Source organism: Dama dama, chromosome 18 (assembly GCF_033118175.1).
Source record: "Dama dama isolate Ldn47 chromosome 18, ASM3311817v1, whole genome shotgun sequence".
Lineage (NCBI taxonomy): Eukaryota > Metazoa > Chordata > Mammalia > Artiodactyla > Cervidae > Dama > Dama dama.
Window position 1 is genome coordinate 106,816,312 of NC_083698.1, and position 19,202 is coordinate 106,835,513.

General features: G+C 45.1%; 3 non-coding genes across 3 annotated transcripts; all 3 read left to right on the plus strand.

Annotated features, from left to right (window-relative positions):
- Positions 1-8,165: 8,165 nt before the first annotated feature.
- TRNAC-GCA (transfer RNA cysteine (anticodon GCA)) lies at positions 8,166-8,237 on the plus strand. Its single transcript has one exon. It is a non-coding gene; the product is annotated as a tRNA-Cys (tRNA).
- A 2,142-nt stretch (positions 8,238-10,379) lies between these two features.
- Positions 10,380-10,451, plus strand: TRNAC-GCA (transfer RNA cysteine (anticodon GCA)). The gene has a single exon. It is a non-coding gene; the product is annotated as a tRNA-Cys (tRNA).
- Positions 10,452-11,782: 1,331 nt separating this feature from the next.
- Positions 11,783-11,854, plus strand: TRNAC-GCA (transfer RNA cysteine (anticodon GCA)). The gene has a single exon. It is a non-coding gene; the product is annotated as a tRNA-Cys (tRNA).
- The last annotated feature ends 7,348 nt before the right edge of the window (positions 11,855-19,202 follow it).

Consider the following 19,202-nt stretch of genomic DNA (forward strand, 5'->3'; position numbering starts at 1 on the left):
CCTGAAATTATTTCGCTCAAGAAGTTGGTAAGGGAAGATGTTCCTGACATTTTAAGAGAAGTCTGTCAAGGATGGTTATATAAGTTTATATATAATATATATTGGGTATATCATGATTACATAATCATTGGAAGGTTTGGAAGCATATGGTCTTAAGTAGTTCTCTAACAATCAGACCACAAGCCATTTTAATGCATTTTCTAACTTAAATGCTTTACGTTTTGTAGTAACGACAGTAATGTTTTAAAAATATTTTGTAATGACAAGAATTGTATTTTTAAAACAAGGAGAGAAAAATAAGTCGCACAACTCCTCTAAAGGCGAACGGGAGCGGGTGGGCGGAAAGCGCCTTTGACTGACGCCCCCGTGTGGCCGTGCAGATGCATTGCTGCCCAGCATTTCCTCTAAACCGGACTCTGGGCGGAGAGGGACCTGCGCACCACGTGCTCGGTACTCCGCAGGGCTGCGGCTCTGGTCGCCCCGGGCCTTAAGGCGCCCTTTGTTTTCTCACCTTCACCTGGAGCTGAACAGACCGCAAGGGGTCATCCCGCATGCGTGCTTTGTGTATGAAGGTGGACTCTCCCCAGGAGGAGCGGGGGTGGGGAGGTGACACTTTACTCACAGGGTTGCCTTTGCGGGAAGTCTTTTCGGGTGCCTGACTTTTTCTCACTGATGCTGGCCCAGCTGGTTTCTGATGTGCGACCCCCCACCCCCAACCCTGCCTGTCAAATGTGGGAGTGTGATAGGGGATAGGGGTTTCCCGATTGGAGCCCCTGCACCCTTTGGCCTTTTGGAGGAAATTCCTGAGCAGGCAAAGTCGACCCAACTCACTGCAGGAGAATGTTCTGGAATCTGCCCCGGAGTCCTTTACCTTTTTTTTTTTTTTTCCTTTTCCTTTTAGCTTTTCTTCCATATCATCTTTCCTTCCCAAATAACCCATCCGCTGTACCAAGGGTGCACCCCTGAAGCTTGTATAATTGGGGAATATGAAGAAAAAAATCTTCACAAAATTCCAAGTTTTAAAAAGTCAGTACACAGCTGACATAAGGGATGCTGTCTGAAGCTTCCTTAGCTTCACTTAAAAAAAAAAAAAAAAAGCCATCAGAACCTAGCCAAGTCTTGTCTAGGTTGGGCCTTGTGCAATGGGGCTACTGTGGGGAGAACCCGGGTTCCAGGACCTGGAAGTTCTATTATTTGCTGGTCGAGGTCCTTGGGCCCATCTGCCAGCCCCTCGGGGGCTCTCCTTGCTCATATGTAAACCCAGATTAGATCAGGCTATGCTGCAAACCTTCCTGGGTCTGACCTTTCTTTTATCACTCATTTGCTTTGACACTGGACCCAGTTGAACACTGCTGGGTCTACTCCTCTCACTGTGGCCTCTTTGGTGGTGACTCATGTACTACCGTGGGCTTCCCAGGTGGCACTAGGGGTAAAGAACCGCCTACCAATGCAGGAGATGTCGGAGACTCAGGTTTGGTCTCTGGGTTGGGAAGATCCCCTGGAGGAGGGCAGGGCAATCCACTCCAGTATTCTTGCCTGGAGAATCCCATGGATAGAGGAGCCTGGCGGGCTACAGTCCATAGGGTTGCAAAGAGTTGGACACAACTGAAGTGACTTAACACACACGTACTAGCTTGCTTATGTTCTCATGACACCATGTATCAATCAGCTGTATCAATCAACTCCCAGATTACCTTGGAGAAGGGGCTTCTTCATTCTCAAGGAAACAGAGGTGTCACCTCCATGGTGATGTGTCCCCTCATGGTCCCAGTGCTTCTAAGTTGGGACCCATTACCTGCCTCATGGAGGAGGAGAACTGCACGGGGGCAGATGCAGCCTGGCCTTCAGTGACATCTGTGTGTCCCTCGAATGAATTCTTCCCAGGAAAGAGGATCTGATTGGGTGGGTTCTTTCATCTAATAGGCAGTGACCCTTTTAAGCTGAGACGAAAGCCAAGGCCCCCAAAGCTGGTTGGAGGCCAGAAGAGCACTGCTAGGTCTACATTTTGTACTTGGAAAAATTGCCAGCAGCTTTATGTAGGGAGCTCTACCAGAGGTTCCTCCAAAGGAAGTTGTGGGCATGAAAAGCCTATCGAGTTTGTGAGCCTTGTCCAGTGTCAGTCCTCGTCTCCTACTCTGGCCCTTTGCGCTGGTACATCTCTGGGCAAGGACAGTGACTTACTCCCTTTGTATTCCCCAAGACTGGTAAACAGCCTTGCACACAACTGGTAAGAAACTGTGTGTGTGTGCATGTATACACGCATGTGCACACACATACACTAAATATATATATTTTTTCTTTTTTCTTCGGAGTCAACCTTGTAAAGTAGATAATGTTTGAACTGGATCTTGAAGGATGTTAATAATCAGAGAATGTTTCAGACCAGATGATGGTAGCAGAGATGTGAGCTGGGGAACAGCATAGAAAAAAGGGGAGCCAGAGGGTACAAACGCATTTTGGAGAAAGAACGTGATCAGTTAGGACTTTGAGTCACAAAGGAAAATAGACTGAGTCGTATTGTGACAAGCTTTACAGACTTTATTCTGGGGGTGGGGGTGCTGGGTTGGATAACTGTGGTTGAGCAGGGAATAAGCCAGTCACGGTGCTGACACGGAGACGTCCCTGAAGGTGACGGGCAGGAGGGGTAAAGAGGGACCCAAGACTGGTGAAGCGGCTGCTGCTGCAAGAGTCCAAGCGTGAGGTGAGGTCAGTTCTGACCAAACGTAGCAGGAGTGGGATACCATGGAATGAACAGACTGGAGACCAGCACTTCACAAACATTTGACACCATGGTGCTCAAGGCCGGACACAAGACTGTGTGGGTCCTATGGGTCTGGACACTGCCTGAAAAGCCCTCAGCAAACCGGAAGTTGTATTGAGTGGCCATGCTTTAATGATCCAACCTAGATAGCATATTAAAAAGCAGAGACATTACTCTGCCAACAAAGGTCCGTCTAGCCAAGGCTATGGTTTTTCCAGTAGTTATGTATGGATGTGAGAGTTGGACTATAATTAAAGCTGAGCGCCCAAGAATTGATGCTTTTGAACTGTGGTGTTGGAGAAGACTCTTGAGAGTGCTTTAGACTGTAAGGAGATCCAACCAGTCCATCCCAAAGGAGACCAGTCCTGAATATTCATTGGAAGGACTGATGCTGAAGCTGAAACTCCAATGCTTTGGCCACCTGATGCGAAGAACTGACTCCTTGGAAAAGACCCTGATGCTGGGCAAGATTGAAGGCAGGAGGAGAAGGGGACGACAGAGGATGAGATGGTTGGATGGCATCACCGACTCAGTGGACATGGGTTTGAGTAAACTTCAGGCATTGGTGATGGACGGGGAGGCCTGGTGTGCTGCAGTCCATGGGGTCACAAAGAGCTGGACACGACTAAGCTACTGAATTGAACTGATAAATCTTGTAGTCACTCTGCAACACTCCTATGATTATTTGAATTTTTAAACATTGTTTGCCACATGAACCACTGAAAGGCTGGTGATTCGCTGCTTCCAGTGGCTCCCTCGCTGCTTCCCACCTTCACTCTGGGCCTCTCCCCGCCTCAGTCTGAGCAGCACAGCTCCAGGGAGGCCCAGTTTCCCCCGTGATGGCATCACTCTCAGCCAACCTGGAGGGAGTTCCTGGTGTGGTTTTAGAGAGCTGGTTTAGTGAGCATGCAGCAGATGTGTGGGGAAGCTTCAGTGCCCTGGCATCCATGATTGCCCGTCATACTTTCTAGAACCTTCCATGGCCTCAGTTATTCCAATATGCCGGTGTCAGAGCTTGCCTACACTGAGGATGTCAGTGCCTGACAAGAGCTTTGACACTGACTCATCCCAGGGCTCCTGCATCTTCCCTAGGATCAGAGCTATGAGCCTCAAGAATGAAGAATCAAACCCCACGGGATTCCAGGCTCTCTCGACAGAGGAAAAGCCTCTAGGCCTGGATCTCCCCAGAGCAGACGTGAGGTCGCCTTCAGCCAGTAAAGATGAGACACACAGCAGAAGAATTTAAGTGGGTCTCGCCTGTGTGCTCAGTTGTGTCCAACTCTTTTGAGATCCCATGGACTGCAGCCCGCCAAGCTCCTCTGTGCATGGGATTCTCCAGGCAAGAATACTGGAGTTGGTTGCCATGCCCTCCTCCCGGGGATCTTCCCGACCCAGGGATCGAACCCTCATCTCTTGCATCTTGCACGCAGATTCTTTACCACTAAGCCATTGAGGAAGCCCCTTTAAGCAAACCCCAGATGTGGAAAAAATCCAGACATATTTTCATACAGGCATCAGAGTTTGTTTTTAGGTTTATTTTAAAGAATGACTAAGGTTATTGAATTTCCCCATAACTAAATTCCCCACAGCTTTTGGGAATAGTGTTTCAGTTAAAAAGAAAACAAACATTTCTCACCCTGTACATTCAGTAACACTTACTGTGCAGACCATGGCCTACCCCAGCAATGACATTATTAATCATAAGAGAAACAAGCTTATTACTCAGATTATGACTCAATTTACAAGAGACATTGAAGTTTTATAAGGCTGACCCTTGAGTCAGCCGTTTTTGATGACCTCGTGATGAGAATAATGCCGCCTCTGGCTTTGAAGATGAAGCCTGTCACATCAAAGGCTAGTCAGATGAAGTTAGGAGTATTTTATAGGGACACCAAGTCCTTTCTAGCGTGGCGAGGGACAAAACTTACTCAGTAGCACTTAGTCAACAAGCCCAAACTAAGTACCTGCAGGTCGTCAGCCTGGAGAGTATATAATCAAGGTGACCACATTTTGTAAACAAAACTCCCAGGTTTTCAGTATAACAAAGAGTTTTTATGTCACTTTCTGGTGCTAAGAGATCATCTGGGTAATGTAATTTTGGGCCCTCAAAGTAGAAAAACCTGGGACACTTCATGGATTCATCTGGATAAAAGAGAATATTTGAAATGATCATTGTTCCAGAAAAAAAGCACGCAAGGCGGTTTGATCCACTGACGCTGCTCAGGGTGAAGCTCCGTGATGGACGTGAAAACAACATTCAGTCTCATGCAGGAGGTGTGCTAGGTCCTTCCTGCAAGGGCAGGGTGGTTTCTTAGAGAATAAAGTGTCAGTAGGAATTTGCTAAGCAGACAAGGGGTGGGGGGCAAGGAACATTCCAGATAGGAATCAGAAAGTCTGAAGCATGGGGAATGGTAAATTATGACCCTCTTCTCAAGAGCTCACAGAAATTAGAAAATACTTTGAAACGAATGATGATAAACATAGAACAGATGTAAAATTTGTGTGTTACACCTCAAGTCACACTTAGATGGACTTAAAATTTTTTATTTATTTTTGGCCGCACTGGGTCTTCATTGCTACACACAAGCTTTCTCTAGTTGCTGTGAGTGTGGTTTTCTCTTCATTGTCGTGCACGGGTTTTCCATTTCAGTGGCTTCTCTTGTTGCAGAGCATGGGTTTTAGGTGTGCAGGCTCAGCAGATGTGGAGCACTGGCTTAGTTGCTCCGAGGCTTGTGGGATCTTCCCGGACCAGGGATTGAACCTGTGTCCCCTGCATTGGCTGGTGGATTCTTAACTACTGGACCACCAGGGAAGTTCCCTCATTATTTAAGGTTCAATATTTTAGCAAAATGACCACACAAGTGATATTATGTCTTTTGTGCCTCACATCAAGAGGAAATGATGAAAAACAAATTTTAATTAAAAAAAGGAAATGATGTTAGTTTGTTACATTATTGATGAAGTTGACTTTGAATAATGAAGTGGTGTTTGGCAGATTTTTCTGTATCCTATTCCCTGATAATTTTCATCTAACAAATTAAGCATCCATTAATGATTCTTATCTAAGTTTTTACAATGATGGTCATAAACTGTGATGATTTTATATTTTGACCCTTCTTTTTCCATTTAATTGACTTGGTAAAGATTTTGTAAAGCTTTCCTTTCTCTACCTAAAAAAAATTTAAAAACCTTAGTAACTTGGATTTATGGATTCTTTAATGAGTTATAACATTTGTGTGTGTGTGCTAAGTCACTACAGTCATATCCAACTCTTTGCGACCCTGTGGACTGCTGCCTGCCAGGCTCCTCTGTCCATGGAATTTTCCAGGCAAGAATACTGGAGTGGGTCGCCATGCCTTCCTCAGGGGATCTTCCCAACCCAGGGTTCAAACCCACATCTCTATGTCTCCTGCATTGGCAGACATGTTCTTTACCACTAGCAATGGCTGGGAAGCCCCAGAGAACTATAACACATTCCTCTATTTGTTTTGATGCTCAACTTGTCCCAAATTTAACTAGTGGTGAGCCTCTTCAAGCTGGCCCGTGCTCTGTTGACGTGTTCCCATCAGTTCTGGGGCATTTTCCTACTTCCTAGCACGAAATGTTCCATAGTTCAGCTTTTAGGTTTTTTGCCCAGCCGTGGAATCAGCCAGATTTCCAAGTTTCTGGCTCTTTTTAATGGTATTTAATAACTACAATATGGGCATCAGGAGTGCTCACTGCAGCTGAGATGTTTCTAGTGCTTTTCAGAAGGCAGAGTTAAGAAGAGTACGTGTGTACTTGTATATGTGCGTGCATGCACTGTGTGCATGTGTATTCACATAGCTATTTACAATTCCAGTCCAGCTCCACAGTTCTTCCTTGCCTGTCTCCATTCCATATTTATATCTCCTGTCTCAGGATTAGAACCCTGGTTCCCCCAAATATAAAAAATTTATTCATTTGCTCAAAAACATAGGTTTTGTAAGTTATACCAAAACAACTTTCAGTTCAGTCACTCAGTCGTGTCCAACTGTTTGTGACCCCATGGACCGCAGCACGCCAGACCTCCCTGTCCGTCACCAACTTCCGAAACTTGCTCAAACTATGTCCATCAAGTCAGTGATGCCATCCAACTATCTCATCCTCTGTCATCCCCTTCTCCTCCTGCCTTCAATCTTTCCCAGCATCAGGGTCTTTTCCAATGAGTGAGCTGTTCACATCAGGTGGCCAAAGTGTTGGAGTTTCAGGTTCAGCATCAGTCCTTCCAATGAATATTTAGGACTGATTTCCTCTAGGATGGACTGGTTGGATCTCCTTGCAGTCCAGGGGACTCTCAAGAGTCTTCTCCAACACTACAGTCGAAAGCATCAATTCTTCAGCACTCAGCTTTCTTTGTAGTCCAACTCTCATATCAAGTAAAGTAAAACAACTTTACTTCTAAGTAAAGTTCAGTATCTCTTTTTCCCCTTAGTATATATACCACTGAACGTACTTTCTTCTTTGTGGTCAAATTATCAGTGTGACATACCCTTGGGTTTATGGGTTTTTGTTTATATTTTCAGGTTTGTCTTTCCATACTTGAGGTTTTTTTTTGGAAATGTAATAAAACATTTAAATGATTCAAATTTGAGGCTATATAAAAGTGTGCACTCAGGAAGGACTCTTCTCTACTCCAGTCCTTACATCTCATTTCCATTCTCCCCAAGTCATGTTCTATTTCTTGATATGGATGTGAGATTACATGGGTGTATTTTTTATTATTATTCATAAAGCGGAATGCCTTTGATTTATGCATTTTCTGTACATTTTACACACAAATGAAAAAGTGAAAAAAATAAACCCAGTGAGATGTGCCAGTCAGTATTCATCCGAGAAGCAATATCACCCTAAGTATTATTGAACAAGGGAATTATAGAGCCTTACGCAATTTATCCTGAAGTAAAAATCCAGAAGGGGGAGTTGGAGGATCAAAGAACAGTGAAGATCCTGCCAAAAGTCAAGATGTAGCTGCGATGAGAGGAAAGAAGAGGGGAAAGGCTGAGACGGGCAACAGAGCCCCTTATCTACCCCTCAGGACAGGGATGAAGGTGGGGAAGGTGGGGGCAAGTTGGTAGATGGAGCTGCTGAGGAAAGGGAGGAAGGCAAAGGAGGTCCAGCGCTTAGCAGTGATTTTTCCAGCTGGTGCCTTCACGGTGGTACCAAGAAAAATGAGACTGCGAGATTGTGAGCAGAGATTTCTGGGGGCTAAAATTGGGAGGGAGATCTATGTGGAAGAGGAGGGCCAAAAGGTGCGAATTTTCTGTAAGGCAAAATTTCCATACCTTCGGAACTTTCTGAGAATCAGTAGAAATTTCAGTGCACAGTGGGTGTGGGCATTTCAACACAGGCGAGAAAGTATTAATTAGCTACCACTCATAAGCAAGGGGGTATAGCTCAGGGGTAGAGCATTTGACTGCAGATCAAGAGGTCCCTGGTTTAAGTCCAGGTGCCCCCTCAAGTAAGTCTTGTTTTAGTATCTACACCGAATTACACCTTCAGGCAGGCTCTTCTTGGTGGGCAGACTGGGGGGTGCAACAGTTGGCAAAGGAGATGATAGTAAAGGAGTTGGTAAAGTAGAAAGGAAGGTGTCTAGCTCATCTCCTGAGCTGGGGCAATGGAAAGTCCCAGAACCAGAAGGATGGTTCTAGCCTAGACCATGGGGACTCAAGGCTCATCTGAGCACTAGAACTACCCGGAAACGTGGGAATATAAACATATACATCCCCCTCCGGGCCTGTTTCCAGAGATTCGGGTTTTGTTTGGCTGTTTTCAACAGCACCCTTCCTTCCTTTCATCCACTCACATCACAGAAACATGAGATGATTTTTTTGTTCTGGGGCCACATTTAGCAGCTCCTCTGCTGGATCATCCTGAAAGCCCTTCTAGGAGAACAGCGGTTGCTTTAGAGGACTTGGCATGAATTGAAGGGTGGGGAGAAGCTTCAGGACCGCCGGGTGGGAGGGGGTCCAGGCTCGGGGGAAGGAGAAGAAATGGGTTTAGTTCACAGTGGAGTTGTCCTCATCGGGCTGACGGAAAATTTTAAAAAAAGGTGCTGCTGAGATTACAGTTGTAACAAGGGAGGGGCCTGCATGGTTGAACAACAGGGACCCCATTTTGTTAGCTCCATCTCAGGCCGGCAGTCTTATTCCCTCCCCTCCTTTAACTCACTTATACAGAATGTGTCCAAGACAGATAAATTCTCCATCAGCTTTTACCCTTGCCTCCATCTGAGATAAACCATAGAAGAGTGCCTTTTGCTGATCCAGTGGTTACTGGTCACGAGATCCCCACGGGGGAGGAAAAACCCTGGTTCCCATCGGTGTGGATGTCTCCCTCCCGTAGTGGTCAGAGTCTGTCTTTAGCTTTGGCCCCTTTAAATCCCCTGGTACCCCATCAGGGTGCCACTCTGAATGATGCTGGATCGTTGTCCGCCAGGTTCTACCTGTCATCTGCAATAAACTTTCGTATTTGTACTTTAACGAGTTGTCTGCTTCTTTTTCCATTCTTGAAGTTCCTTCTCGGTTCAGAGGATGTGATTCAATCTCTCCACCTTCCAACAACTCCCTTTCAGTTAGTTTTCTGTGATTGAAAAAAAAATGCCTTTTTTTAGCCTCTGGTTCCATAGAATTGAGTCTTCGTAGGATGGAGGAGAGGTCGGATTGTTTAGGTCTTTGCCAGAAAGCCTCTCTAGCTTCTTGCAGCGCCAGGGGAACTTCTCCAGGGCTGACTGGACGCCCATGCCCATTAACACTTATCTAAGAGGCTTGCAGATGTCACCTTTCCCGCAGGTTCATCCCCCCTTCACCACGCACACGCACCGCTGTGGAGGGGAACTGGGAGCTTTGATGCCTGTCCTATGCTCCCCCCATAACCAAGCACAGCGGGGTGCTTGCAGGAGGCCCCCGGGGCTCTGGTTGCTCCATCCTGAGCTGCTTAGGCAGGGTCTGCACAGAGCAAAGAGACTAAAGAAAGGGCAGTGGTGGCGGTGGTGGGCACTATTAAGGGAGCATGCGGACGGTGACTGGCGGCTACACAGTAGGGGCTGCAATCCACTTTCAGTCATGCGATCCAGTGCCGCGCCCGGGGCTACTTTTCCACTGGAACCTCAGTCACCCGCCTTGAACAGGGACCCTGGAAATGTACTGTGGATGTCAGCTGTCAGCCCGAGCAGCAGAGACTCACAGGGCCCGTGGAGGGTGAGAGGGCTGCAACGTGTTTTCTCAGGAAGATGATCTAGGTGACTGCTTCAGTTTTGAGTTTGTTTAGGAATAGGTTGCCAGTCTTACCAGCTCTCCAGAAATTAAGTAGAAACTTTTAGTGTGTTACAAGTGTCCTGGGTGTGACCATGAAGGAGAAAGGTGGTTGTGTGGGTGATAAGTCACTTTAGTCCTGTGACCCTGTGGACTGTAGCCCACCAGGCTCCTCTGTCCATGGGATTCTCCAGGCAAGAATACTGGAGCGGGTTGCCATGCTCTCCTCCAGGGGATCTTCCCCACCCCGTGATCAAACCCACATCTCCTGCATTGCAGGTGGATTCTTTATTGCTGAGCCACTGGGGAGGCATGAAAGGTGGTTATTAGACACCCATAATAAGTAAGGGGGTATAGCTCAGGGGTAGAGCATTTGACTGCAGATCAAGAGGTCCCTGGTTCAAATCCAGGTGCCCCCTACCACACTGGACTTTTTGTGGAATATTGGAGGAAAGCTGGCAAAGGCAGTGGTTTCCATTCTGTTCTAATGGATGCTCAGTTATTCACGGTGGCAACTTGTAGATGGCGGGCCAGTTGTCTCCCGAGGAAGCTGTTGCATGCATGCACGCTAAGTTGCTTCGGTCGTGTCTGACTTTTGTGACCCTGTGGACTGTAGCCACCAGGCTCCTCTGTTCTTGGGATTCTCCAGGCAAGAATACTGGAGTGGGTTGCCATGCCCTCCTCCAGGGGATCTTCCTGTTATTTCAGGTCAATAAACTTACATCACGACCACATGGGGGCGCATCTAGCTAGTTCACAGACGTTACTGCCCTGTTTATTCCACTTGAAATTCTTATTTCGTGTGTCCGGATCCTCTCACTCAACTCTTCCTCTCCATTTCTTCATCAATAATTTGTTGTTCCGTTGCTCAGTTGTGTCCAACTCTTTGCGACCCCATGGACAGCAGCACAATAGTTAAAAGCGAAAATCATACTCTCTGGCAGGTTTTCTCCTCCAAAGTGAGGAAATAATAATAACCACTAATAATATAATTGTGGGCTTCCCTGGTGGCTCAGATAGTAAAGAATCCACCTGCAATGGAGGAGACCTGGGTTTGATCCTTGGGTCATGAAGATCCCCAAGAGGAGGGCATGGAAGCCCACTCCAGTATTCTTCCCTGGAGAATCCCATGGACAGAGGAGCCTGGCTGGCTACAGTTCATGAGGTCCCAAAAAGTCAGACCCAACTGAGCGACTAACAGTAATATAATTGTAGCTGCAAATTGCTTAGTTATATCAGATATTTGCCTAAGAGACATGAGGTTACCACTAACTTCAGGAAAATAAAAAAGATCCAGTTTGGGGACTAAGAAGTTCACCAACCTCCCCAGCATCCCCACCAGCATCCCCAGGTTTAATGCACAGATACGAAGGCTGAAGAGACACCTTCTGGTGTAGGTACTGTATGTGTCTCCCAAGAGATTGACAGGATCTCTTCAACTTGCTGTTTTGTAGTGCAGAACAAGAGAAAGACAAATTCTAAAGGCCCTTCCAGCAATAGATGTCCATGCTTCTCCGGGCTGCTGCTCTCACCACCCATGGAGAAGGGGGAGATGCAGGCATGTGAGGGGGTAGGACTGTGGGACTCCAAGGCCTGGGCGGGGGAGACCTCTATGGGCTGAGCTTGTGGAGGAATAAGCTGCTGGTTTTACCAGCTTGCTAGAAACCAATAGAAACTTCCAGTATGTTACAGGAGTCCTGGGTGTGACTATGAAGGTGAAAGGTGATTATTAGACACCTGTAGCAAGTTAGGGGGTATAGCTCAGGGGTAGAGCATTTGACTGCAGATCAAGAGGTCCCTGGTTCAAATCCAGGTGCCCCCTGCCATGTTGAGTTTTTCATTCATGGAGGCTGTTACTCATTCCATTTTCCTTCATTTTTCCACCAGTTCGGATCTTCCTTGAATCAGGAAGCTCCAGGTCAGTGCTAGCAGAGGAGCAGCCTGGGTGGCCGGCCTCTTCCCACGTCTTCCTGCACTAACACTCCAGGTGTCCCGCCTCCTTGTGGCACCTGCGTTTCCTTCTTCTGGGTGTTCCTCATTTCTCCAGCTCTGTTGGATCCTCAAAGAGAAGGCAAGGCCCCTAGTACAGACTGATGGGTGTTTTTAGGGCAGGCTAGAAAGTTGTAGATACAGCTGACTTCCCAGGAACAGACAATAAATGGTAACCCTAAATTACCACCCTCATCCAAAACAGTTTGGCACAGCGGAGAGGGGGTGCGGGTGGGGTCGGACCTATGGGAACAAAGGGCCGGGAGCCCAGGTAGGGGAGTGTGGGCAGTTATGGAGACCTTTGGGCAGCTCTTGGGCTAAGCCAAGGCGATCGGAAGTGGGTTGGGGGTTCATCAGGCAACTTCTCTCCCTTTCTCCTTGTTGATGACCCAACACACCGACTGAGGCCTGGAAAGTTGTAGACTGGACGGAAGATGTCTTACCAGGAGCCAGGTCTGGCAGCTTCCAGAAAGTCAGTCCTGGAGGAGATCTATAACTTAATTTTGCAGAGTTTAGTGTCACCACACAGATGAAAGGTGTTCATTAGACTATGCTGGTGTTCCTGGGGGTATAGCTCAGGGATAGAGCATTTGGCTGCAGATCAAGAGGTCCCTGGTTCTGGGACTGGCACAAAGGCGGTCAACAAAGGCACAAAGGGAGATCAATGCAACAGGATAGAGAGCCCAGAAATAAACTCAGGCGTCTACAGTCAATTACTCAACAACAAAGGAGGCAAGAGTGTACAATGGGGAAAAGACAGTCTCTTCAATAAGTGGTGCTGGGAAAACTGGACAGCTACATGAAGAAGAATAAAATTAGAACATTCTCTCACACTACATACAAAAATAAACTATAAATGGATTAAAGACCTAAACGCAAAACCAAATACTATAAAACTCCTAAAGGAAAACAGGCAGAACACTCCTTGACATAAATTGCAGACATATTGTTTTGGACTGGTCTCCTAGAGTAATAGACATAAAAACAAAAATAAAACAAATGAAACCTAATTAAACTTAAAAGCTTTTGTACAGCAAAGGTTTATTATGAAACCATAATAAACAAAATGAAAAGACAACCAACAGAATGGCAGAAAATGTTTGCAAAAGATGCAATAGACAAGAGATTAATTTCCAAAGTATACAAACAACTCATACAGCCTAATATTAAAAAAAAAAAAACTCAATCAAAAAAATGGGTGAAGATCTACATAGACATTTCTCCAAAGAAGACAACAGGCACAGGGAAAGATGTTCAATGTCACTAATTATTAGAAAAAGGTAAATCAAAACTAAAAAGAGAGTTACCAGACAATCCTACTATCCTGCTCTTGGGCATGTATCCTGAGAAAACTCTAATTCAAAATAATACATGCAATCACAACATTATTAATCAGCTATATCCCAATACAACATAAAAAGTTTTTTTTAAAAAGATGCCCCTCAATGTTGATTGTTCACTGCAGCACTATTTACAGTAGGTAAGACAGGGAAGGAAACTAAATGTCCATCAACAGATGAATGGTACATATATTTGTTGTTGTTCAGTCACTAACTGACTCTGCGACCCTGTGGACTGTAGCACTCCAGGCTCCTCTGTCCTTCACTATCTTTAAAGTGTGCTCAGATTCATGTCCATTGAGTCAGTGGTGCTATCTAACCATCTCATCCTCTGCCCGCCCCTTCTCCTTTTGCCTTCAATCTTCCCAGCATCAGACACGTGCAGCATAAGTGGCAGCTTGCAGCAAGAAGTGTGAGCAGTAGTTGGAAGCAGCGTCTTAGTTTCCCAGACTGGGAGTCCTAAAACTGGACCAGAAGAGCCAGCAGTTAGGGCTAAGGTCCCGAGTAGTGTCTGCCTAGTCAAGAACGAATTCAGGCAAGAAGGCAGAAGGAAACGAGTAAAGTAAAAATTTTACTGAAAAGTACATGCTGAAAGGCGAAGGGCAAGCTCAGAGAGAGTCACGCCTTTGGGAAGTTTAAATCCTTTATAAGGGGGCAGTTCTACGGGTCTTTGATTTCCCTTGCCTTATTCCCCCTGGTTAATTTGTCTCAGGACCTTCCTCTTGGGTGTGCACACCTTAGCCAAGATGGATCTCAAAGTGAAGGCTTCTGGGAGGAGCAAGACTCATTCTGGCCTGGAATTATCCTCTGACTTTTGACCCCAAGTCTCTCTGAGCATGTAGAGTGTCCCCTTATCTTTTACTCAGACAGGAATTTTTTCTTCTCTTTGTCCTTGCCACAATTATTCCCTTGAGGTGTTTACAAGAGACTAAGACTGGCTACTTACCAGTCAACAGGGGGCTGATTGTAAATTCCTCAACTGAAGCCCACCTATCTCTTATCTCAGGAAATGCAAAGAGGAGGCTGGCTGATGGTAAATGTCCAACGTGGAGCCAATCTATCTCCTAACCTCAAGAGGAGGGGAAGTAGCTGCTGGCGTGTCAAGGCCCCTAGGGGGAAGCTGATGGGTGAGAGGGAGAGATTCCAAAAGTGGGAGAGACAGTTTGCAGAAAACAGTGTTTACCCGCTCCTTGGCGTGGAGATGGAGGGTGCTAATTAAAGTGAGTTCATCTGACGCCTTTGCCCACAGATCACAGAGCCTTTGGTAGAATGTGGATCTTCTCCAGCAGCATTTCTTGGTCTTAGATTTATGTTAGCTTAGGTCCATTCATGATCTAGGGGATTCCTAAATCTACTCAGCCACCTTACATTACGTTACATTCAGTCGCTCAGTCGTGTCTGACTCTTTGCGACCCCATGGACTGCAGCATGCCAGGCCTTCCTATCCATTACCAACTCCCGGAGCTTGCTCCAACTGATGATCTTCGAGTAAGTGACACCATCCAGCCATCTCATCCTCTGTCGTCCCTTTCTCCTCCTACCTTTAGTCTTTCCCAGCATCAGGGTTCTTCCCATCAGGTGGCCAAAGTATTGGAGTTTCAGCTTAAGCATCAGTCCTTCCAATGAATATTCAGGACTGATTTCCTTTAGGATTCACTGGTTTTCTCTCCTTGCAGTCCAAGGGACTCTCAGCAGTCTTCTCCAATACCACAGTTCAAAAGCATCAACTCTTCAGTGCTCATTTTTCTTTATGGTCCAACTCTCACATCCATACCTGACTACTGGAAAAACTATAGTTTTGACCACATGGACCTTTGTTGGCAAAATAACATCTCTGCTTTTCAATACGCTGTCTAGATTTATCATAGCTTATCTTCCAAGGAGCAAGTGTCTTTTAATTTCATGGCTGCAGTCACCATCTGCAGTGGTTTTGGAGCCCTACAAAATAAAGTCTGTCACTCTTTCCACTGTTTCCCCATCTATTTGCCCTGAAGTGATGGGACCAGATGCCATGATCTTAGTTTTCTGAATGTTGAGTTTTAAGCCAACTTTTTCACTCTCCTCTTTCACTTTCATCAAGATGTTCTTTAGTTCTTTGCTTTCTGCCATAAGTGTGGTGTCATCTGCATATCTGAGCTTATTGATATTTCTCCTGGCAATCTTGACTCCAGCTTTTGCTTCATCCAGCCCAGCATTTCCCATGATGTACTTTGCATAGAAATTAAATAAGCAGGATGACAATATACAGCCTTGACATACTCCTTTCCCAACTTGGAACCAGTCTGTTGTTTCATGTCAAGTTCTAACTGTTGCTTCTTGACCTGCATACAGATTTCTCAGGAGACAGGTAAGGTGGTCTGGGATTCCCATCTCTTGAAGAATTTTACACAGTTTGTTGTGATCCACTTGCAAACCATTTCAGTATTCTTGCCTTGAGAACTCCATGAACAGTATGAAAAGGCAAAAATATAGGACACTGAAAGATGAACTGCCAGGTTGGTAGTTGCCCAATATGCTACTGGAGATGAATAGAGAAATAACTCCATAAAGAATGAAGAGACAGAGCCAAAGCAAAAACAATGCCCAGTTGTGGATGTGACTGGTGATGGAAATAAAGTCCAATGCTGTAAAGAACAATATTGCATAGGAACCTGGAATGTTAGGTCCATGAATCAAGGTAAAATGGAAGTGGTCAAACAGGAGATGACAAGAGAGAACAGATACATTTTAGGAATCAGAGAACTAAAATGGACTGGAATGGGTGAATTTAGCTCAGATGACCATTATATTTACTACTGTGGGCAAGAATCCCTTAGAAGAAATGGAATAGCCCTTATAGTCAAGAAAATAGTCTGAAATGCAGTACTTGGGTGCAATCTCAAAAATGACAGAATGATCTCTGTTTATTGCCAAGGCAAACAATTCAATATCATTGTAATCCAAGTCTATGCCACGACCATCAATGCTGAAGAAGCTGAATGGTTCTATGAAGACTTGCAAGACCTTCTACAACTAAAACCCAAAAAAGATGTCCTTTTCATTATAGAGGACTGGAATGCAAAAGTAGAAAGTCAAGAGATGCTTGGAGTAACAGGCAAATTTGGTCTTGGTGTATGGAATGAAACAGGGCAAAGGATAACAGAGTTTTGTCAACAGAACACACTGGTCATAGAAATCACTCTCTTTCAACAACATAACAGAAGACTCTACACATGGACATCACCAGATGGTCAATACCGAAATCAGATTGATTATATCCTTTTCAGCCAAAGATGGAGAAGCTCTATACAGTCAGCAAAAACAAGACCAGGAGCTGACTGTGGCTCAGATCATGAACTCCTTATTGCAAAATTCAGACTTAAATTAAAGAAAGTAGGGAATACTACTAAACCATTCAGATATGACCTAAATAAAATTTCTTACAATTATACAGTGGAAGTAGCAAATAGATTCAAGGGATTAAATCTGATAGACATAGAGCCTGAAGAACTATGGACGGAGGTTCATGATATTGTACAGGATGCAGTAATGAAGACCATCCCCAAGAAAAAGAAGTGCCAAAAGGCAAAATGATGGTCTGAGGAGGCCTTACAAATAGCTGAGAAAAGAAAAGTGAAAGGAAATGGAGAAAAGGAAAGATAGACCCATTTGAATGCAGAGTACCAAAGAATAGCAAGGAGAGATAAGAAAGCCTTCATAAGTGATCAATGCAAAGAAATAGAGGAAAACAGTAGAATGGGAAAGACTAAAGATCTCTTCAAGAAAATTAGAGATATCAAGGGAACTTTTCATGCAAAGATGGGCACAATAAAGGACAGAAATGGTATGGACCTAACAGAAGCAGAAGATATTAAGAAGAGGTGGCAGGAATACACAGAAGAGCTATACAAAAAAGATCTTCATAACCCAGATAACCACAATGGTGTGATCACTCACCTAGAGCCAGACATCCTGGAAAGTGAAGTCGAGTGGACCTTAGGAAGCATTGCTATGAACAAAGCTAGTATGGAATTCCAGTTGAGCTATTTCAAATCCTAAAAGATGATGCTGTGGAATTGCTGCACTCAATATGCCAGCAAGTTTGGAAAACTCGGCAGTGGCCACAAGACTGGAAAAGGTCAGTTTTCATTCCAATCCCAAAGAAAGGCAAAGCCAAAGAATATTCAAACTATCACACAATTGCACTCATCTAACACACTAGCAAAGCATTGCTAAAAATTCTCCAAGCTAGGCTTCAACAGTACATGGAACCGTGAACTTCCAGATGTTCAAGCTGGATTTAGAAAAGGCAGAGGAACCAGAGATCAAATTGCCAACAACCATTGGATCATAGCAAAAGCTAGAGAGTTCCATAAAAACATCTACTTCTGCTTTATTGACTACGCCAAAGTCTTTGACTGTGTAGATCACAGCACACTGTGTAAAATTCTTCAAGAGATGGGAATCCCAGACCACCTTACCTGTCTCCTGAGAAATCTGTATGCAGGTCAAGAAGCAACAGTTAGAACTGGACATGGAATAACGACTGGTTCCAATTGGGAAAGGAGTACGTCAAGGCTGTATATTGTCACCCTGCTTATTTAACTTATATTCAGAGTACATCATGGGAAATGCTGGGCTGGATGAAGCACAAACTGGAATCAAGATTGCCAAGAGACATATCCATAACCTCAGATATGCAGATGACACCACCCTTATGGCAGAAAGCGAAGAGGAACTAAAGAGCCTCTTGATGAAAGTGAAAGGGGAGAATGAAAAAGCTGGCTTGAAACTCAACATTCAGAAAACTAAGATCATGGCATCTGGTCCCATCACTTCATGGCAAATAGATGGGGGAACAGTGGAAACAGTGACAGACTTTATTTTGTAGGGCTCCAAAATCACTGTAGATGGTGACTGCAGCCATGAAATTAAAAGACACTTGCTCCTTGGAAGAAAAGTTATGACCAGCCTAGACAACATATTGAAAAGCAGAGACATTACTTTGCCAACAAAGGTCCATCTAGTCAAAGCTATGGTTTTTCCAGTAGTCAGGTATGGATGTGAGAGTTGGACCACAAAGAAAGCTGAGCACTGAAGAGTTGATGCTTTTGAACTGTGGTATTGGAGAAGACTGTTGAGAGTCCCTTGGACTGCAAGGAGATCCAACCAGGCCATCCTAAAGGAGATCAGTCCTGGGTGTTCATTGGAAGGACTGATGCTGAAGCTGAAACTCCAATACATTGGCCACCTGATGCGAAGAACTGACTCAGTAGAAAAGACACTGATGCTGGGAAAGATTGAAGTCAGGAGGAGAAGGGGATGACAGAGGATGAGATGGTTGGATGATATCGGTAACTTTAAGGACATGAGTTTGAGCAAGCTCTGGGAGCTGGTGATGGACAGGGAGGCCTGGTGTGCTGCAGTCCATGAGGTCACAAAGAGGCGGACATGACAGAGACTGAACTGAACTCAGCTGTTGTGATCCACAAAGTCAAAGGCTTTAGCATAATCAATGAAGCACATGTGGATGTTTTTCTGGAATTCTCTGGCTTTTGCTGTGATCCAAGGGATGTTGGCAATTCAGTCTCTGGTTCCTCTGCCTTTTCTAAATCCAGCTTGAACATATGGAAGTTCTTGGTTCATGTACTGTTAAAGCCTAGCTTGGAGAACTTTTAGCCATGCTTTGCTAGCATGTGAGATGAGTGCAATTGTGCGGTAGTTTGAACGTTCTTTGGCATTGCCTTTCTTTGGGATTGGAATGAAAACTGACCTTTTCCAGTCTTGTGGCCACTGCCGAGTTTTCCAAACTTGCTGGCATATTGAGTGCAGCAATTCTACAACATCATCTTTTAGGATTTG